Below are 15,999 nucleotides of genomic sequence, written 5' to 3'. Positions count from 1 at the left end.
TTTTTTTTAGTTTGTGTATATGTATGTATGTGCCTATATACACACACAGTGTTTCTGTGGGCAACATGGCAAAGTATAGAATAGTAGAAGTAGGAGAAGAGGAGAGGAGAGTATCATGGCATGGCATGGACTAGACCAGACCAGGCCAGAAAGGTACAGAACAGAACAGAACAGAACAGAACATTCTTTAGTGGCCAAATGTGTGTTATGGTTGCTGATCCCAAAGCAAGCTTTCCCAATGCAGACAACCTGACATTAGCAAATGTGTGTGTGTGGTGGTGGTGGGACACATTTTTTTAATTTTTATTTTTTTAAGACAAACATATACCCAAAAAAATAAAAACATAAAACCATCTTCCAATTATACACATACAGTGTGTCAGTGGTTACAAATCTTTTGTGCTGTTCTTTCATAGTCCTTTCTCACAAGTTATATAGGTTCTAAAATTGTCAATCTAGTATATGCTTATATATTTATCAGTTATTAATCATTCATTTGACTAAACTATTATTCCATCTTTTATACGAGATATTCTAGATTTTATTATAAATTTATATTATACATTAATCCAATGGTTTTATATTTTATATTATATTCTATATCAATCTATTGATCTTCTATTACGAAACTTAGTCTATTTCATTGCCATGTCTTTTTATCTAGCCATTGGTAAAATAAGTCCCATATCTTATAAAATTGTTTATCCTCTTGTTCTCTAATTTCAAATGTCCATTTACTCATTTCAGCACAGTCCATAATTTTCTTAATAATTTCCTCCTGCATAGGTATTTTTTCATTTTTCCAATTCTTAGCAAATACAATTCTAGCCGCTGTTAAAACATTTACAATCAAATATTTCAATTCTTTGTTGTATATTTCCGGTATAATTCCCAATTAAAATATCTCTGGTTTAAAGTCTATGTATTGTTTTATCATTTTTTCCAACCATGTGTGGATTTTAGTCCAGTATCTTTTTGCATCCAAACATGTCCACCATATATGGTAATAAGAACCAGGTGTCAGCTCTGAGATTCAGCTGCCATGAATGGAAGGGGGGAGGGGTGAAGTTGGAAAGTTCAAGGTTATTCTGTATGTCGCATTAAGAAATTCCAGTTGCAGTTAATTGGTTCTTGTGATTTATGAAGTGTAGAAGTGGGAGGAGAGAAGGAAGGAGAGAAGGTGGATTCTGTGTAACGCGCGAAAAGTTTTCACTTTGGGAAATTGCTTTAGACATACCATGTCTGTTTCTAAATAAATCAATTGGAGAGAAAATGTCTCGGAGTGATTGATATCATGGATACTTTCTGGATGCCTTACAGTATGTTTCTGACCATGTTTTGGGTATTCTTTTCTTTGACATAACTTCATTTATAACTTCTAGTAATTGAAGATTCAGTGTTTCCTGAAATGTCTTATAAAATTCCACTGGCAAACCATCTGGACCTGGTGCTTTTCCAGTGTTTTGTTTTTTTAAAGCTTCTGTTAGTTCCATCATCGTTATATTCCTTTCTAACATTATTTCAATGTCTGAGTATCTGGGGTAGATTCGCTTTCTGTAAATATTGCTTAATTCTTTCTTCTTGAATATTCTCTTGATAATACAATTTTCCATAATAATCTTGTATATTTTTTTTCTTCTCCGCATTTCCATAGCAGACATGTCCTTATTCATCTGTTAGTTGGTTTATCCTTCTTGATTCTCTTTCCTTTCTCAATTTATAAGCTAGCCACCTGCCTGATTTGTTTGCATCTTCGAAATAATTCTGTTTAGCATTTTTAATTTTTTGTGTTGATTCCTCTTTTTCCATTAGTCCCATTTTATGTTTAGTTATGTCCATTTTAATTTTAATGTCTATTTTTTGTGGAAATTTCTGTAACTCTTTTTCCAGTCATCTTCATCTTCCAGTGTTTTAAAAGTTTTTTTTTTCTGTTTTATATTTCTTTTTCTTGTATATTCTATTATCAAACCTCTTGTGTAGGCCTTCATTGTGTTCCAGAGATTCTGTAAAGATGTATCCTCTTTTTTATTTTATTTAAAAAATAAAACCAATTCTCTCTCAATTTTCTGTTTGAAGTCTTTTTCCTTTACTATTGTATTATTTAAGGTTCATCTAGATCTCCTCTTTTGTCCTTTCCACATAACAATCATTGGATTGTGATCTGCCCAAGTGCTTGTTTCTATTTCAATTTCTCATATATTAGCAAGTAATTCTGCTGACAACCATATCATATCTATTATAGACCATAATGCGTGTCTATTTGAATAAAAAGTATATTGTTTATTTTCCACATTTCTCTCTCTCCATGCATCTTTTAAGTTTATTTCCTCTATCATTCTCTTCTCATCTCTCTCTCTCTTCTCGGTACTTGTTTCAGTATCACAATTTCTTTGTCTTTATACTTTAGCGTTTTTTCTCTTGCCACCTGGAGGATCTGTGTTTTAATAGTTTTCTTTGTAAATCTAATGTGCACTTCTCTTGGTAATTTATTTCTCATTGCATATCTTGTATAGACACGAAACACTTCGTCTATTCCATCCATCATCTTCTCTTTCGTTAACTCTAGTGCTTCTGCCAGGATTTCTGTCATTATTTCAGCAAGGTTTTCACCCTTTTCTTCTTCTATGTTTTGGAATCTCAGATAAAATTCTGACCTGTCTATTTCCCATCCCAAAGATCCGCTCCTGTCTCTTTCAACTTCACTCAATCGAGTATCGATATCTCCAATTTTCTTATCTCTTTGTACATCTTGTTCTTCAATTTTCTTGAATCTGTCCTCATATTTCATCATCATCTGTTGGATATTCTCAACTTTCTCATCTGTCTTTTCTGTTCTTTGTTCAATATTCCCCGTTCTCTTTTCAATGTTATCTGTTTTTGCTTGTATATTTTGGATTCCTTGCATAATCATCTGCAGTGTCACTTCCTTCTCCTTCTCCTGTTGCAACATCATCTGTATTGATCGTTGTCCTCCAGATGGTGAAGAGGAAGATGTTGATATTGAAGAAGCTGAGGTTGCTATTTTTCTACTCATCTTGTAATACTTGATAAAAAAAGAAAGAATAAGAGACAAGGGCAGACAACTGCCAGAAAAAGGGAAAAAGGAAGAATCTTCAGGCACTTGTATACCTTAATCCAATTGGTTCCGGTTATATAAAAAGAAGAGAGGGTGAAAAAATAGAAAAAAATTAAAACAAAAAGAAATTTTAAAAGGTAGAGCAAAAGAAAAGGAAAGGAAGAAAAATATATTCTATTTCCTGGATCAAAAGGCTAAAGTTCAAACATAAAAATCCATCTGGAGGGGAAGTAAAAAAAGGAAAACAAACAATTCTAGGAGCAAATCACTGCCACTTAAATGTCCAAGGCTCTTTGGTAAATCAAATCAGAATTTACAGTTCTATTTTCAAGGTCACTTCAATCTTCTTTCTTTCAACTTCAACTCCAGACTCTGGCTGTCAATAGTTTCACAGAAGAGCACCTGTATAAACAATCTACTATGCTCATCCCACTATCTTTTAAGTAAAAGGCTCAGAGTCCTTGAATGTATCACGAATGCATAAACAAGTAAAAAAAGAGAAAAAAACCAATGTATCCAAGCTTCCAGATGGCAGTGTTACTTATTTCCCTTCACTTTCACTTCCCCTCATAAATCCAAAGCCAGGAATAGATTAAAAAAAAAGTAAAGTCTTTAGAAAAAAAAGAAAAAGGTAAACCTCAAATGAAAAAGCTAAAAAAAGAAGAGTCCTAATCAAAAGAGACTTTCAAAGAGATTATATAAAAAGTAAAAAATCAGAGAAAAAGACCAGTCCATTTTATAATTGTGAAGCTTTAACCAAATTCCAAGTTCTAATAAAAAGAAAAAAAAAACCTTCAGTATAAATTTAGCTTAATCTCGCCATTTAACCTCTTTTGTCTTCACTTTTAATTTCACTTTAAATCTTTTTAGGGTGTTCTCTCCAAAAAATAATTAGAAGTTCATCTCACCAAGCCGACAGACTTTCTTTCCAGATCTCTTCTGTTCCAGAGCTGTCCCAGCTTCAGCAGCTTAAATGGCTGCCTCTCCGCTGCTAGTTAAAAAGGGCTTCTCCTGGATCTACCAGGGACTTTGCAGTGTCCCTCGGATCGACAGGATGTGCCCTTCTCTGTCACTGTCTCTACGGGACGGTTTAGGGCCGGTGGGACCGTCCAACAGTGGAGATATCGGCTGTGATCTTGGAGCCTCAAGATCGCACATCGTACCGCCGTGACGCCAGCAACGCCTTCTGCTGTGGTGGGATACATTTGTTGATAACAGAGGAGGCGGCCAGGGAAAAGATTTTTTTTTTTTTAAAGCAAGTTTTATTAATTTCAAAAAACAAACAAATCATCATCAACCATTACATATTTGAACCTTTTTCCATTATAGATTTAACAAGTCAGATAAAACCTTATCTTATACAATACATTTCTATATTATTTCATCTATTTCTTTCTGACTTGATTATCATCACTCTCTTTCTATGTTTCTACAAGGTTTCACCAATACTCTCAAAGACATAAACAGACACAAACATACATATAAAAAATCTTTTAGTAAAGTAACTTGGCCCCAGGTACCTCTCTTTATATGGGCATTAATTATATTCATGCTCATCTTACAGATCATTACTTATTTTATTTACCATTCTGTATCTTCTATATAAACTTCTCCACACATTTCACTCTTCATAATTCTATCTTATTCAATCCATCTTAATTTAAATCATTATATTTGTATCTTTTGCCCATCCTTTATTATCCCTCTATCTCATTCCTTATAATGAAAAAAAAAAAAAAAAAATTTCTCCTGAAATCACTAATCAGAGTATGATGCCTTTCTATCCTCTCCCTAAATTAATTAGATTAACATTTAAAATAACACCTAATACCCAATTTGATTCTGCTTGGTACATTCTATCTACTAATTTTTACTTTTAATAACAATAAAAACAGAGTAAAAAAACAAAAATGTTTAAATACATAATATCCTCCTAAATACGTAGTTAAATAATAAATCTAAATAATAAATCTTATAACATTCTCATTGTCTTCCCCTTCAATATTTTATTACATTTTAAAAATCAATCATTATTAAACATTTTAACATTTTAATTTCTTATTAACTCTTAAGCCATTCTAATTTTCTATTTCTAATACAAATGTTACAATACCATCTTGTGTACCTTGCAGAATCTTTTTTAAAAAATTTATGCTTTACCCATTATCCCTAAAAAAGATTCCTCTTTTCCCATCTAATTTTAAAACTTTGTGGCTTTTCTCCGCCTTTCCCCTTTCTTTCTTCCCCCACCAAATCTTCCTACCCCCCTTTTTCTAACCTCTGTCTTGCCGGCATCCCTTCTCTGTTGTATTCCCTTTTTCTCTTGTTTGCTATCATTGTATTTGTTTTGCATCATATTTTTCTCTTTCTTAAATGTTTTTTAGATCTTAAATCCTTCATTTTCCTCGCTTTCTTCCTTCCTTCTTTCTTAGATGAATTTTGGGATTCATTGAAGATGGCGTCTTCATCTTCTTCTTGTTGTTCTTCAGCTTCCATCTGTATTGTCTGTTCATAGTTAACCAACACCATTTCTAAAAAAAGAAAGGCTTTTTCCATACCATCTTTACAGGCTGCTTTTGTTTGCTCATATTCATCCCTCAGTTCCTCAAAAGAAAAAGCCATTATAGATCTTTTCTTTTCTTTTTCCCTCTTTCTTCTCACACCAACCAAAATATTCCAGAAGAAAAATAAGACAATCCCAAAGTCCACAATCCTCAATCAATCCAAGCCAAGCCAAAATTCCCCCTTTCTCTTCCAGGGGTAGTATCAGACAAAGGAAAAAAGAAAATTCAAATCTGTGTTTTGAAGCCTTATTAAGATTTTATTTCTGTTTTCAAATCCTTAAGGCATCTCCTCCAACAAAATCCAACCAGATAAATATATTTTTTGTCCTCTCCCTTCCGACTTATCCCAAAAAGCTAATTTTACCTGGAAAAAAAAAAAAACAGGTTTCTCAATATCCATTTATAAATTCCGTCGGGGGGGAGAGTAAACTTTCCTTTCAGCACCTCAGAATTGCCGCTTGTTTTCTCTTGTGGAAAGAATCATCCAAAAATCCATCATTTTCAGGAATTAAATTAAATATATCTTAGAGTCCTGGGTCGACCAAGAAGACTTTCACTTTTAAAAACTTTCTCCTCTTCCTCCAGCGCATACTTGCCCAGCTGCCGGCTTCTTTGTGGCGGCCATTACGGACCGCCGCTGCACCGTCTTGGTAAAAGGAGGTTCTGCCGGCTAGGGAGGGGGTCTGGCAGCACCCCAAACCCTTTCCCGGATCCCCCTACCTTCAGCTGCCCCTGCAGTCAGCCTTGCTCCGCACCCTTCGGATCGGAGCCCCAAAAGCGGCTAGCGCGGCAGGGATCGCGCAGCTTCGCGAATCCCTACCGCTCGCAAAGCCGACAAACCGAAATCCCCAGGGAAAAGAAAATTTTAATTGCTTTGTTTGCACTTGAAAGCTTCAGAGCCAGCTTCGCTACTCTTCTGTAACTAATTAAACTCCAATAAAGTGTACTCTTGACTAACAATGGCCCAGAAGTCTTTCATAGCTACCTAAATGAATGGGACCGTTGACAGTGTGATTGGACAGAGAAGGAATTTGTCTCAAGTGCAAAAGCTCTCAGTGTACATACAAACAACAAAGTAATATAATCATAAGTTACCAACAGGAAAAGGTAGTAGGAAAGATCAGAATGATAAAGGTCAAGATTGAACCACTTTGCTTCTTTCAAACCTTAATGCTTTTCAACTTGCCAATGAACTGAGGGAAGGGAAGGGAAAATGGAATGCGGAGAGCATGAAAACCATCAAGGTCACCACTGCAGGTGTTGGAGAAAGAGATGGATTGTTCCCATAACAAAAGGACGCCTCAAAATTGGACAATGTAATCACCCAGGTGTGGGGAGAAGGGGAAGCTGTTGTTTAACTAGTTTTTGTTTCTTCAGTACCAATATAGTATATCCAATAAAGTTTTATGTTTGGGAATTCAAATCTCCTGAGAGTGGTTCTTTTTTTGGAGTTCATTAAGTTGGACACTTGACAGATAATAGTAATACAGACCTACAACACGGGTAAATATTATAAATATTTACGGAATATTTAAATAAATAAATAAATAAAGTTAATAGTTATATAAATATTATAAATATAAAATATAAATAATTAATTCCATATAAATACGAAATTCAAGATGGCAACAGCAGCCTTGGTGAAATGCTCTCTGACAGTTTTGTTGTTTTTTGTTATTTCCTGTGATTCCATTCGGATTTCATACTCAAGAGAACTGTTAAGCATCAAGCAATACTTTTTTAATGGGCAGCTTTCTGGGACTCCAGCCCCCCCCATCTTTACAAATGCAGAAGAGATTACCATCCAGGAAGCAGCAAGTTGTCTTTGAACAATGGAAAACCAAAAACAAAAGGAGGAGATGATGGAGGTGGAAAAGGGGTAAGAGAGTTGGGATTTTAAATAGATTAAGAAAAAGTGGAACAAAAACTACTCTTCCTTCACTCTTCCTGACTAATTTATGTTCACTTGATAATAAGATGGATGAAATACTTCTTTTAAACAATTTCAACTCTGATTTTTACAACTCAGCAGCTCTCTGCTTCACTGAAACCTGGCTAATGAACTAGGGAAGACAGAATTGCAGAAATATCCAGTAAAAAGAAGGGATGGGGTCTCTGCTTTTATATCAACAACCCATGGTGCAAAAATATAACTGTACTAAAGAAATTTTGTGATTTGGTTTTTGAGACGTTAATTCTCAAATGCAAACCATTTTATTCTCCATGAGAGTTTTCTCATTTCTACTATTTGCAGTGTATGTTCTTCCACAAGCTTGCATAAACAATGCATTGCAAACTAACTGACCAGATTATGTGGGCTGAAGTAAAATACCCAGATTCACTCCTTATTGTGTTAGGAGATTTCAACAGTGGTAACCTAAACCAAAAGCAACCAAAATACTTTCAGCATATCAACTGTCTCACTAGAAGCAAGAATACTTTAAACCAGTGGTCACCAACCGGTGGGCCGTGTAAAAATTTTGGTGGGCCGCTGAAGAAAAGGCCCCCAAAAGCAATTAATCTGGGCTGCGCAGTTCTCTCGCCTCCTGGTTCTTCGAGGGACCTCAGAGTCAGGTCCCTGAGATGCACGCGCCAACAAGCTCCCACATGCGGCGGCGGCGGAAGCAACAGTCCCCATGCCCAGCACCCACTGTTAGCTCTCCCCATTAGTTCTCTAGCTTTGAATTGCTCCTGTCTATCTTTCCTTCCTCCTCCCCCCCACGTGCAGACAGGCAAGGAAAGGGAGACGGAGCAGCGTGCGGCTCTCCACTCTTCCAGCTCTCACTGCCTCTCCCAACATTGAAGCCTTGGAGACGCAAGCAAAGCTGCCGCAGCGGTACCATCCTGACTTGCCTTAGCATGCTTGGTTAGTTAAGAATCACTCTACCAAGAGAAGGAGGTGCTAGAGGAGGAGTAGGAGGCAGTAGTGGAGAAGCAAGCAACTCAGAGCGCTACCGCTGTGGTGGCTTTGCCTGCGTTTCCAAGGCTTCAATGTTGGGAGAGGCAGTGAGGGCTTGAAAAGCGGAGAACTGAGCACAGCTCCATCTCTCTTTCCTTTCCTTTTTTTTTTAAAACAAACTTTATTAATTTTTTTTTTAAACACACAAACAAAACATAGGATGTAGTAACATAAAATATCTTTTCTAGAAGAAACAAATAAACCATCTTATTTAAAAAGAAGATAATTCCAAATTATCACGCTTCTATATATATATTTATCTTATCTAATCAACTTCATATCTTTTCAAAACTTTTCTTTATTTCTCTCTTTCCTTCTATTTAATCATATTTCTTCTGCCTTAAAAATGTATACTCATTGAATATATTTTCATTAGTATTCTTCCACATCCTGTCAGACTTAAACAAACATTACACAAAACATAAATACATAAAACTTCTTTTTGGAAGGCGGCTTACCCCGAGTTAACTCTTTTTATACAGACATCAATCAAAATTTATACTCACTTAATATACTATCTCATATCTTATTTAACATTCTCTATTTTCCATATATTTTCTCTCTCCTACTCATTCTTTTAATTCTATTTTATTTATTCCATCTCAATTAAATAATTATATTTGCATCTTTGGTCCGTTTTCTTTCAATCACCTACTTATCCTTTCTGTCTAATACAATATTTCTCCTGTAAACCCAGATTGAAGTATGACAACTTTTTATCTTCCCCCTAAATAACACTTAAAATAATACATATTTTCCATGCTGATTCTGCTCCGTACATTCAAAGTATTACATTTCAAAATAGTAAAACAAACAAATAATATTGAGTTTGATAAGTAATAATAAAACTAAAAACAAATAAAAAAGAAATATTAAATTTATAATATAGTAAAAACAATGTTTCATAGGAAATTAAATTCTATTATTAATTCTTAAACAATAAAGATAATATTTCATAAGAAATTAAACTCTATAATTAAATCATGACTTCCCTTTAATACATTTTTAAATCATATAATATTCTAATTTTCTAACTCAGCTTCTAATACTAATGTCTACAATGCATTCTTATGTACTTTTGCAGAATCATTTTTTTAAAAAATTATCTCACCCCTTATCTCTGAAAAAAATTCATTTTTTTGCATCTTGTTTAAAGCCTTTATGACTTCTCTTTCCTTTTCCCCTTTCTTTCTTCTCCATTCTAACTTTTTGACCCCCCCGTCTCTCCATTTTCACTCTCTTAGTCTTCCCTCTCTGTTGTATTTCTCTTTTCTGTTGCTTTCTGACATCATATCGCTTTTTCATCTCATTTTTCTTTTTCTTGGTTGCTTTTTTAAGTTCTAATTTCATCTTTTCCTTGCCCCCCTTCCGCTTTTCTTCCTCCACTAAGTGTGTTTGTCCATTAAAGATGGCTTCTTCTCCTTCATCCCAGCCTTCCTGTTGTTGCATTTCTTGATAGGTAGAAATCGCCATTTCCAAAAAGCGAAAGATAGATCCAGAAGAGCCCTTATCCTCTTTTTTCAGTTTTTGAAATTCCATTTGTAGTCCTTCAAAAGATAATGCCATTTTTTCTTTCTTTCTTTTTTAACGCAACCCTAATGTCTTTAGTCCCTTTTTTTTTAAACAAAATTTCACAGAAATCTCAAAGTCACAAAGCAAACCAAATCAGAACAAACAGTTTCATTTAGCACTTTCTTCTTTCTATATTTTCACCTCCTAGGGTAGAATTCAAATACACACTTCCAAGATGATCTTCTAGAAGTCTTAATGTCTTTTAATCCTGTTCTTATAGACTCAAAGCAATCTCCTTCAGTACAATCTCATAATAAGTCTTTATCTCTTACCTTCCCCTTGTAAAAAATAAAAAGAATTTTAAGTTTTTTTTAAATCCAATGTCCAGAAATCCTTTATCCCTTGGCTTTAAATTTCAAATTGAGTTACCTTCTGTGCCCAAGTAGATTTTCCAGATCTCCGTCTGCTATTTCTATGGGGAGGGAGAGTAGATAAAAAAAAAAAATTCCCCTTAACAGCTTTCACTGCAGCTTTCCGATCTTCTTTGGGAAACAATATATCCTCAGGCAATTCAAGCAGTTCAGTTTCCAGGGTATTTAAGAGTTGTTATTGTCTCGGCTCAGTCAGCACTTTCACTTTTCCAGCTTCCTCCAGCACAAATCTTACCCGGCTGCAGGCTTCTTTGTGACGGCCATCACTGACCGCCGCTCCACCACCTTGGGAAAAAGGGGTTTTTCCGGCTGGGGAGGGGGTCTGCGACACCCCCAAACCCCTGCCCGGATCCCCTCTCTCTTCGGCTGCCTCTACAGGGCAGCCATATCCCCCAGACCCATTTGGATCGGGGGCACCTTGGCAGCAAGCGCAGCAGGAATCGCGGACAAGCGAATTCCTGCTGCCGCCGAAGCCACGCAAAACCGGAAGTCCCTCTCTTTCCTTTCCTGCCTGCACGTGGGCAGGAGGGGGGAGGGGGGAGGAAAGAGAGAGAGCTGGGAGCAATTCAAAGCAAGAGAACTAATGTGGAGAGCTGACAGCGGGCGCTGGGGGAGGGGACTGTTGTTGCTGCTGCCGCCATGTGTGGGAACGTGCATCTCAGGGACCTGAGCCAGGAGGCGTGGGAACTGCAAGTGGGAGCATTTGGTGGTTTTTAAGATCTCCTGGAACGTGGTAGATTGGTGTTTTGTAGGTCTTGGTGAAAGAGTGAATTTTGTTTCACCTCCTTTCGTCTCCTGGTAATGCGAGAGATGCTTTCTCTCTCTCTCTCTCTCCCCTCCCCCACCCCCAAATAATCACTGGCTGTGGCTGGGTTTGGGCTGGAGGTATCAGGGGGGATCTGTTTGTGCCCAGGTGTTTGTTTGGCTTGTGGTGGGGAGATTTTTTTTGTTTGTGAGTGCAGGTTTCCAAATAACTGACAGTCTGATGGAATCAACTCTTCTATTCATGCTTTCAGGTCGTTTTTCAATCTCTATGGCTTCTCTGATAATTCTGTAGCTGGGGTTTTCTATAGTGGCTAGGGTTTTGGTGCCATTGACCTATGGCTTTCATGTGCTGGACTAGTGAGGAAGTGTGTTCCAGCTTTTTTACTGCATTTTTGTGTTCATCAAGGTGGGTACTTATTCTTCTATTGGTCTGTCTGATGTATGTGGCAGGGCATGTGCAGGGGACTTCATATATGCCTTGGTTTTCATATTCCCACGCAAGTAAGGCAAAAAGGACAACATTGAGCGAGACAATTATACTTTGTAGGTAATGAAGCTAATCATAGATCATTTAGATTTTGGGAGGCAGGTACTACTAATGTATATTGCAGTGCAGGTGCTAAATTTATGGAGTATGTTGGCTGAAGAAAGCTTGAACAGGATTATAATAAGCTACAGGGTAGGGTTGTTGTTGAGACTCCATTGTTTACCGATAATCCTAATGATAATAATATTGATGATAAGATAGTGGAGGAATCCTCAATGGAGGAATCATCAATAGAAGAACCCTCTATGACTGTAGAAGACGAGGATTTGATAGGGGAGGTAAAGGAAGAGGACATGCCAACAACAAGTCCTGAGTTGCCTAGGAGGTCAACTAGGGAGAGACGTCCACCTGACAGATTTCAAGCAAGCATTGTATGTCAGGTTAATACAGAATCTTCTAACTTCAATGAAATAAAAATGTATCCTACAAAGGATCAGGTAACTTGGCAGGAAGCTATGAATAGGAAGTTAAAATTGTTAAAGGATTTAGAGATGTATGAGGATGTAAAGTTACCACCAGGTGAGCATACAATAGGTTGCAAATGGGTGTATAAGATAAAGACTGGTGTGGATGGGAGTATTACCCATAAAGTAAGATTAGTTGCTCAAGGATTTGCTCAGTCAGATAAGGACTATGATGAAGTGTTTGCACCTAGTCTGACAGCAAATACATTGAGAGTAGCATTAGTTTGGGCAGCTAAGAATAAATGTAAAATAAACCATGTAGATGTTGAAACTGCATATCTACATGCACCTTTACAACATATCATCTATATGAAAAAGCCATTAGGTTTAAAGGATGATGGAAAAACTGATTATTGGAAATTAAAGAAAAGTCTTTATAGTCTAAAGCAACCTAGTTATGAATGGAATAAATGTATTGTAAAGGAATTAGTTTCAATAGGTTTTGAAGCTGGTATAGCTGATCCTGGTTTGTTCCGAAGAGAAAAAGATGGTTTAATTTCTCTATTACTGTTATTTATGGATGACATAGCAATTATAACTAAAACTGAACAAGAAGCAAATGATAGTGTTGATAGATTACAGAAAAAGTTCACGATTAGAAATTTAGGGGAGATTAAGCATTATTTGGGTCTTGATTTTGTGAAAACGAATAAAGGTTTTAAAATTTCGCAAGCCAAGAAGTTTAGCCAATTATTAAACATGGAGCATTGTAAATCTACTAAGACACCAATGAGATAGGAATTTACACATAGTGATATCAAAAGTCCTATGTTTGATAAGGAAAAATATCAATCCTTAATCGGTAGTCTATCATATCTGGGTAATTGGTCTAGACCAGATATATCTTACAGTGTAAACCAATTAGCTAGGTATAACGCTGAACCAAATGAAAGGCATTGGCATGCAGCGAAGCAAATAATGAGGTTTTTAAAACACACAATCAATTATTCATTATATTTAGAACCAAGTAATGAATTAGTGTTAACTGCATATGCTGATCCAAGTTTTGCTTCTGATATAATGACTCGTAAGTCAACATCAGGTATAGTGGTAATGTTGGGTAATGCTTTAATACAGGGGTGGGCAAACTACGGCCCGGGGGCCACATCCGGCCCGTTGGTCTGTCCAATGCGGCCCGCCCCTGAAAAAAAATCACTGCCATTGGTCTGTCCAATCTGGCCCGCCCCTGAAAAAAAATCGCTGGGTGTGGCGTATTGCCCTGTGCCGCGTGGCCCCCAAAGCTGCAAAACAGTGCGGAGCGATCTAGGGGTAGGAAAGAAAAGAAATTTGCAAAGGCCTCGGCTGGGAGTTCGAAATCACCTTCGGTGCGACCTCTCCGAAGGTGAGTCCCCGCCGATCCCCCTTTTTTTCCGGGGCTTCCAGGCTTAAACTTTGCAAAGGCAAAGCTTGCAGGCTGGAGCGTCTTCCCGCCGAGGAGTGGGAAGGGTTCCACCCGGCGGGCGGGGCAGGCTGCTTGGAGCCACCTAAAGCTAGGCCGCTGCTGGTGGAGCCTTGCCCTGCCTTGGTGCCCCGTTTCCCGGCTTGGCGGTCCTGCTCGGGCGGCACTTTAAAAGCCTGCTCCCAGCACCCGAGCAACTTCCCAGCAACTTTCGGCTTCGTTTTAACTCGCGGGCGCCAGGCATGATATTCCGCTCTGAAAAAAAATCGGGGCCGGCCAAAAGAGACCCCCTGCCGCGTGCCCGGGGAGTGCCCGCTGCTTTCCCTCGCCGGGGCCGGGCGGCGGCGTGTTGCACGGAGGCTGGTCTGTGGCTGGCCCAGCTCCTTTTTCCTGCCGCTCAGCGGCCTCCGCTCGCACCGCCCGGGCTCCGCTCAGGTATCCGGCTGGGGCTGTCAGGAGTTGCTACCGCCGGTGCAGCTCCATGCGGCTCCAGTCCCGCATTGCCTCGGGAAGGGAAGGCAAAACCAGGAGCCGCTGCTGCCGTTGCAGCGCCGCCGCGGCTCTTCCTTTTGCCTTTCCCTTCCTGAGGCAACGCTGGGACTGGAGCCGCGCCAGCAACTCCTGACTCGGGGCCTCCGAGGGGAGGGAAGGAGGAGAAGAAGGGGTGGGGGAAAAGGAGGGGCGATTCCCAAAAAATCGGAATTCGATTTTAATCGGAAGAATATCATGCCTGGGGTGCTCGCGCCTGGCCCCGAGCCGCGCGGCGGAGGGGAAGCCCGGCGGGCGGGCGTGCAGGCTGCTTGGAGGAGGTTCCGGGCTTCCTCTCCGCCAGGCGCGAGCACCCGCGAGTTAAAGGAAGCCGAAAGTTGCTGGGAAGTTGCTCGGGTTTCGGGGCTTCAGGGCTTTGCAAAGGCAAAGTTTGCAGACTGGAGCGTCTTCCCGCCAAGGAGCGGGAAGGGTTCCGCCCGGTGGGCGGGCGGGCTGCTTAAACTTTGCTTGGGCGGCACTTTAAAAGCCTGCTCCCAGCACCCGAGCAACTTCCCAGCAACTTTTAACTCGCGGGCGCTCGCGCCTCGACCCGAGCCGCACAGCAGCCCGCTCCAAGCAGCCCGCCCGCCCGCCGGGCGAACCCTTCCCGCTCCTCGGCGGGAAGACGCTCCCGCCTGCAAACTGCCTTTGCAAAGCCCTGGAAGCCCGGAAACCCGAGCAACTTCCCAGCAACTTTCGGCTTCCTTTTAACTCGTGGGCGCTCGCGCCTGGCCCCAAGCCGCGTGGCGGAGGGGAAGCCCGGCGGGCGGACTGCTTGGAGGAGGCTCCGGGCTTCCCCTCCGCCAGGCATGAGCGCCTGCGAGTTAAAGGAAGCCGAAAGTTGCTGGGAAGTTGCTTGCTTCGGGCTTCAGGCTTAAACTTTGCAAAGGCAAAGTTTGCAGGCTGGAGCGTCTTCCCACCGAGGAGCAGGAAGGGTTCCGCCCGGCGGGCGGGCGGGCTGCTTAAACTTTGCTCGGGCGGCACTTTAAAAGCCTGCTCCCAGCACCCGAGCAACTTCCCAGCAACTTTCGGCTTCCTTTTAACTCGCGGGCGCTCGCGCCTGGCCCCGAGCGCGCGGCAGAGGGGAAGCCCAGCGGGCGGGCGAGCTGCTTGGAGGAGGCGACCCGGCGGTGCTCCGGCAGCAGCAACAGGCAGTTTCGCCCGGGCTCCGCTCAGGTGTCTGGCTGGGGCTGTGAGGAGTTGCTACCGCCGGCGCAGCTCCCTGCGGCTCCAGTCCCGCGTTGCCTTGGGAAGGAAAAGGCAAAACCAGGAGCCGCTGAGCCTGAGCCTCCGGTGCCGCTGCTCCCGTTGCAAAGCACCGCCGCGGCTCTTCCTTTTTGCCTTTCCTTCCCGAGGCAACGCGGGACTGGAGCGCGCGGGCCGCGCCGGCGGTAGCAACTCCTGACTCAGGGGGCTTCAAGGGAGGAGGAAGGAGGAGAAGGGGGGAAGGGTGGGGGGGGCGATTCCCAAAAAATCTTGTGCTGACCCGGCCCGTCTGTCAAATTTTAAAAGTCAATGCGGCACCCGAGCCAAAAAGTTTGCCCACCCCTGATAGGATGGAAATCTATTAGACAACAACATATTAGTTTATCCACTATGAAAGTGGAATTCTCATGTTTATCTTTAATGTGTACAGAATTGATACACAGTATTATAAACAATTGTTGAAGGATATTGGAATTACTGTACGTGATCCATTTATTGTTTATGAAGACAATCAATCTGCAATTAATATGGCTACTAATTTAGCTGTT

At 40.3% G+C, this 15,999-nt stretch overlaps 1 protein-coding gene across 7 annotated transcripts in view; it reads right to left on the bottom strand.

The window, feature by feature from the left end:
• The window catches only part of CC2D2A (coiled-coil and C2 domain containing 2A), a 1,114,036-nt gene that overhangs the window by 48,325 nt on the left and 1,049,712 nt on the right, over nt 1–15,999 (bottom strand). The window lies entirely within an intron of this gene.

Source organism: Notechis scutatus, chromosome 4 (assembly GCF_049901735.1).
Source record: "Notechis scutatus isolate UNSWTSFEM ecotype Mainland chromosome 4, rNotScu1.2, whole genome shotgun sequence".
Taxonomy (NCBI): domain Eukaryota; kingdom Metazoa; phylum Chordata; class Lepidosauria; order Squamata; family Elapidae; genus Notechis; species Notechis scutatus.
This window is presented reverse-complemented; position numbering and strand designations above follow the sequence as displayed.